Source organism: Eubalaena glacialis, chromosome 3, assembly GCF_028564815.1.
Source record: "Eubalaena glacialis isolate mEubGla1 chromosome 3, mEubGla1.1.hap2.+ XY, whole genome shotgun sequence".
Lineage (NCBI taxonomy): Eukaryota > Metazoa > Chordata > Mammalia > Artiodactyla > Balaenidae > Eubalaena > Eubalaena glacialis.
In genome coordinates this window covers 86989081-86994732 of record NC_083718.1, presented here as the reverse complement: position 1 = coordinate 86994732, position 5652 = coordinate 86989081, and the positions used below count along the sequence as shown (strand labels likewise).

The following is a 5652-nucleotide window of genomic DNA, read 5'->3' as shown; positions in this document are numbered from 1 at the left end:
AAAGCACCGAGCTGATCTCCCTGTGCTATGCGGCTGCTTCCCACTAGCTATCTATTTTACATTTGGTAGTGTATATATGTCCATGACACTCTCTCACCCTGTCACATCTCACCCCTCCCCCTCCCCATATCCTCAAGTCCATTCTCTAGTAGGTCTGTGTCTTTATTCCCGTCTTGCCACTAGGTTCTTCATGACCTTTTTTTTCCCCCTTAGATTCCATATATATGTGTTAGCATACTGTATTTCTTTTTCTCTTTCTGACTTACTTCACTCTGTATGACAGACTCTAACTCCATCCACCTCATTACAAATACCTCCATTTCATTTCTTTTTATGGCTGAGTAATATTCCATTGTATATATGTGCCACATCTTCTTTATCCATTCATCCGATGATGGACACCTAGGTTGCTTCCATGTCCTGGCTATTGTAAACAGAGCTGCAATGAATATTTTGGTACATGACTCTTTCTGAATTATGGTTTTCTCAGGGTATATGCCCAGTAGTGGGATTGCTGGGTCATATGGTAGTTCTATTTTTAGTTTTTTAAGGAACCTCCATACTGTTCTCCATAGTGGCTGTATCAATTTACATTCCCACCAACAGTGCAAGAGTGTTCCCTTTTCTCTACACCCTCTCCAGCATTTATTGTTTCTAGATTTTTTGATGATGGCCATTCTGACCGGTGTGAGATGATACCTCATTGTAGTTTTGATTTGCATTTCTCTAATGATTAATGATGTTGAGCATTCTTTCATGTGTCTGTTGTCAATCTGTATCTCTTCTTTGGAGAAATGTCTATTTAGGTCTTCTGCCCATTTTTGGATTGGGTTGTTTGTTTTTTTGTTATTGAGCTGCATGAGCTGCTTGTAAATCTTGGAGATTAATCCTTTGTCCGTTGCTTCATTTGCAAATATTTTCTCCCATTCTGAGGGTTGTCTTTTGGTCTTGTTTATGGTTTCTTTTGCTGTGCAAAAGCTTTTAAGTTTCATTAGGTCCCATTTGTTTATTTGTGTTTTTATTTCCATTTCTCTAGGACCTGGGTCAAAAAGGATCTTGCTGTGACTTATGTCATACAGTGTTCTGCCTATGTTTTCCTCTAAGAGTTTGATAGTGTCTGGCCTTACACTTAGGTCTTTAATCCATTTTGAGTTTATTTTTGTGTATGGTGTTAGGGAGTGTTCTAATTTCATACTTTTACATGTACCTGTCCAATTTTCCCAGCACCACTTATTGAAGAGGCTGTCTTTTCTCCACTGTATATGCTTGCCTCCTTTATCAAAGATAAGGTGACCATATGTGCGTGGGCTTATCTCTGGGCTTTCTATCCTGTTCCATTGATCTATATTTCTGTTTTGGTGCCAGTACCAAACTGTCTTGATTACTGTAGCTTTGTAATATAGTCTGAAGTCAGGGAGCCTGTTAATCCCCCTTATTAATGCTGAGTTCCTTAGGAGGGAACCATTGCATATTAAGATCATCCTTATTGTAGATATTACAGCTTTGCAGTTATTGACAAGGGTTGACTGGGCCCACGTGGTTTTTAGCAAATAGTGGAAAGACAAGAGGTGGACAGCTTCTCACTGCTGCGGTGTCACATACCGGGAAATACCAGAATCCTCAGGACAAGCCTCAGACAAAAAAGACTATCCGGGATAGGACCCCGAATGCAGTTCGGTAAACTTTGCGGGAGCAGATGTACAGGTGATAATCAGCATGGAACACCTGGAATGGTAATCAGCATGGAACACTTGGAATGGTAATCAGCACGGAAAACGCTGAATGGGTTCTAAAACCTCTCCCACCGTCCCTGGGTGGGCTCGAACCACCAGCCTTTCGATTAACAGCCGAACGCGCTAACCCATTGCGCCACAGAGACAGCAGCACGCCGCTCTTCTGGCCTCTCTATGGAGTAGACACTTACCAATTCCTAGGTTGTGCCGCCTTTCTCGCAGGAAAACGGTACCAGTTCCAAAGCTTCGGGAAAACGGAAAGTTTAGAGCAGCCGATCGCACTGGACCTGAGACTGGGGCGAGGTCAGGAAAAGACAACACTAAGCACTATTATCATAGGGCAGCCACCCATGCAGACAATTCTGACAAGCACTTGAGAATACTCCCCCCTCCCTTGGACGCATTTCCCATCTGGTCCTCTCATCCTCCCACTCACTACAGGGAAGGATTCGTCCCCTTTGTGTCCTGTCAGAACCCTTTACGCTCCGTGCAGGGCACAGAGATCCAGGCCACAGCCAAGGGGCAGCTGCACTTCCCAGAAGGGCCTTTCCCGAGGTAGGCGGTTCCAGCGCTCAGGCTGACCCGAGACCCCACTGCCCGCCAAGGCAACCGGGAAGGAGACCGGAGGGCAGCCGGTCCGGGGGGATTCCTACTAGCACAGAACGTGCCTGGCCTGCACTTCGGGGGCGGGGGGGAGCTGAATAAAACTCCTCCTGAAGCTTCTCTACAGCCTGAAGAGAACGGATTTCAGGTTCCTGAAAGGGCAAGGGGGCCTCCTCGCGAGGACAGAGGCTTCCCCTGGTCTTGGAGGACAAGTCCCGCAGAAGCTGCCTTTCAGAGACACGCCAAACGAAAGGAGCAATCTTGAGTGGAGATGTCTGCAAGGAGCTCTCAAGTGGTGTCGCCATTCTTATATACGGAGAGAGAGTGAGAAACCCAACGTGGGAAAATGTTTACTGTGCACTTACGTACAGAATATACGATGTTATTACTCATGCAACTTTCTTGTATGTTTCAAAGGGCTTTGGTTTGGGTTCTTAATGAATGTTTGGAACTCGAGTCCCCGATTCTCTTGGGATGAGAACGCGGTAAATAAGACTTCGGGTTTGTACCATGCAGGGAGAAAAGAGCCGAGGCGAGAGCCGGCCAGCCCAGGCTGTTCCTTACATCTCACGTCCTCCAGCCTGCGCGACGTCAAGGACCCTGAGGCCGGGACTCAGCGGCATTTGGGGACTCAGTGCAGAAGCTCTTCTGCATCTGAACCTTGAAGCAAAACACAGCTCTGGTCGGGGCAGGAAGAGGAAGACTCCTGCCAGTGGAGACGCTGAAGGGGAAAAAAAGAAAAAAAAAAAAATGTTTACAAAGGCTTCCCTGACCGGGAATCGAACCCGGGCCGCAGCGGTGAAAGCGCCGAATCCTAGCCACTAGACCACCAGGGAACCATTGAGGAGCCCCGACGTAGCGTCTCCAGATGCAAATGGTAAAAGTCAAGATTAAACTTCAGAGACCCGGAGCGCAGGAACGGAGATTTCCCAGAAGCCCAGGGCTGAATGCAGCTGTGCAAGGCTCCCAGCCCTTGCCCGGCTGCTCATCACCCTTCGCCTCTCCGGTCTTGGGCGACGCCTTGGGCCCTGAGACAGGACCCAAGGTCCGTCCTGCTCTAGCTTCAGCGCTGTGTGCTGCCGAGCCAAGGTCCTGCTCTCTTTCTGAACCTCGCTTTTCCCTTGAGTCAGGTGCCGACTGGGATGTCAGCAGGTGATGGGCGGATCCGTCCACTTCCTGATCTCTGCCCTGGCTCTGGGGGCTCTCCTGGAGACGGCACCGGTACGGGCTCCTTCCCCTCCGCGACCGGCTCAATTCGTGGAGCCTGACGTTGTTCATTTCTGTGTCTTTGGCTCGGGTCCCCGGTGCACAGTTGGGTTCGGTCTCTTTTGTTGCGTCACGCAAATCAAACTGTTGCGTACGTGTGCCGAGGTGGGGGAAAGCCAAGTGTGCTTCACAGGGATGAACTCCTTGGTTTTCGGAGACATAACTCGTGTGAACACGTGGAAGAGGTTTAGGCGCCTGCTTAGTAGGTGAGGGGATTTCCGGATGTAAAAATGACCCGAAGTCAGCCTGGTCCTTTGCCCACTTGGATTAGCTGGCTGTGGCCTGCCCTCCGCAGTGCCTCAGAGCAGAGAAAGGAGGGCGGGTTCCTGGTGCTGAGCAGGCTCTCAGGCAGTAAGCGAACTCCTGCCCTGTACCTTGGGGATGGAAACTGAGGCTGCGCCCGCTGCCTCACCCCCTGCCTTTCGCCCGTTTGGGTTTTTTGAATGGGAAGGTAAAAACTTCAGAAAGGAAGGACGTTTGTTTCCGCCCGGTTTCGAACCGGGGACCTTTCGCGTGTGAGGCGAACGTGATAACCGCTACACTACGGAAACACGGCGGGTGCTACCGCCTTAGTGGCACGTCCCTGAAATCCGTAGGTCCTGCCACCACTATCCTAGTCGCCAACTTTTTCAACTGAAGAATGAACCTTGAAGCCCCGAGATCTCTCAGGCAAGGAGACTGCGGCTTCCGAGAGGCCCTGCTTTCAGGGTTCCTCGCCGGCCCCGAAGGGAGGACCCCCGAGCCTCCCACAGCCGGCCTTCGGGCTCCCGCACCGACCGCAGAGTCCGCGGATCCACGGCTGTGCCCCCGAGTGCAGGGGTCGCCCCCGCTGCCGACTCCTCAGCTCCCAGAAGCCGCGGGAGCCGGGGCTTCGGGCAAGTGCCCTTTGGGCCTAAGGGGAAAAGGTAGAGAAGTAGGTTCACTCCAGTGAGCTTCTCTCTCTCTGGAGCGGATCCTGTGGGTCCTAGCTGCATTTCTCCAAAGCCTGCAAACAGAATTCCTTTCATCCAGACTTGATTGAGTCGTTTTCAGGGTGAATGCTAGCTTGCTACAAACACTCCGTCGTACCTGAAGGAGGAAATCTACAACTTCCAGGTAAATTCTCTTTTCTTCCTTTGATTTCTTCAAACAACAACAACCAAAAAGACAGGTCACTGGTACACACTTGCACTTTTCTTATAATACTTAAGGTATGTCTGACTATCTATGAAAAGCTCTTGCTGTAGAAACATGTGCAAGAGATCGTCTACCATGAGCTAAACGATCGTCATGCCTGCCCAAGGTCCAAGAATCTGATGAAGCTGGATCCAGTCCCCCACTGCCTTTCGATCACCGGTTAGATCACCGTCCAAACCAACCAATTTTCCAGATGCAGGTCACTAATATGAGGGAGAAGAGGTCAGCTAAACATTTAAACAATCGCAATTTGTTCTGGGGCATGTTGAAAGTCAGCAGTGGTACAGTTAGAAGGGGAAATAAAAGACTTCATGATAACGATAATACCAGCTTTCTCGAGCTTTACTCAGTGACCAGCACTGTTCCTCAGTGCTTTACTGTGGAATAACTTACTAAGTCCACATAACAACCCTGGAAGATAGTGTAGGACTTTACCACCCCTTGTTGCAGATGAGAACACTGAGGCACTGAAAAGCTGAGCTAACCTTTCCAGGGTCTCACCCCCGTGACAGTGAGAGCCAGCACTCAGACCCAGGCAGTTTGCCTCCAGAGCCCCTCCCCTTGGCCACCATGCTCACGGGTAACTGAGAAAACTTCACTGAGATTTGCATCCCTTCCTTGTTCAACCTCCAAGATTTCAAAAGGAAAAGAAGATTGAAAGGTAGGCCTACAAACCTCGCCAAACTCATTAATGAAATGAAGAAGAAGAGGAGAAAGAGTAAAGAGGACCATTGGAGAAGCAACGACGTTAGACGCAGAGAGAATGACGATGAGTTTGTTAAACACATACTAACTGGAAACTGTCTATTTAAAGACTAAGAAGGACCTATCTTCCAACCATTTAAGGCCTAAACTTTCCCTTTCCATGGCAGTC

At 49.4% G+C, this 5652-nt stretch overlaps 2 non-coding genes across 2 annotated transcripts; both read right to left on the bottom strand.

The window, feature by feature from the left end:
* Window positions 1-1805: 1805 nt before the first annotated feature.
* Window positions 1806-1879, bottom strand: TRNAN-GUU (transfer RNA asparagine (anticodon GUU)). Its single transcript has one exon. It is a non-coding gene; the product is annotated as a tRNA-Asn (tRNA).
* Window positions 1880-4080: 2201 nt separating this feature from the next.
* On the bottom strand, window positions 4081-4153 carry TRNAV-CAC (transfer RNA valine (anticodon CAC)). The gene has a single exon. It is a non-coding gene; the product is annotated as a tRNA-Val (tRNA).
* Between the last annotated feature and the right edge of the window lie 1499 nt (window positions 4154-5652).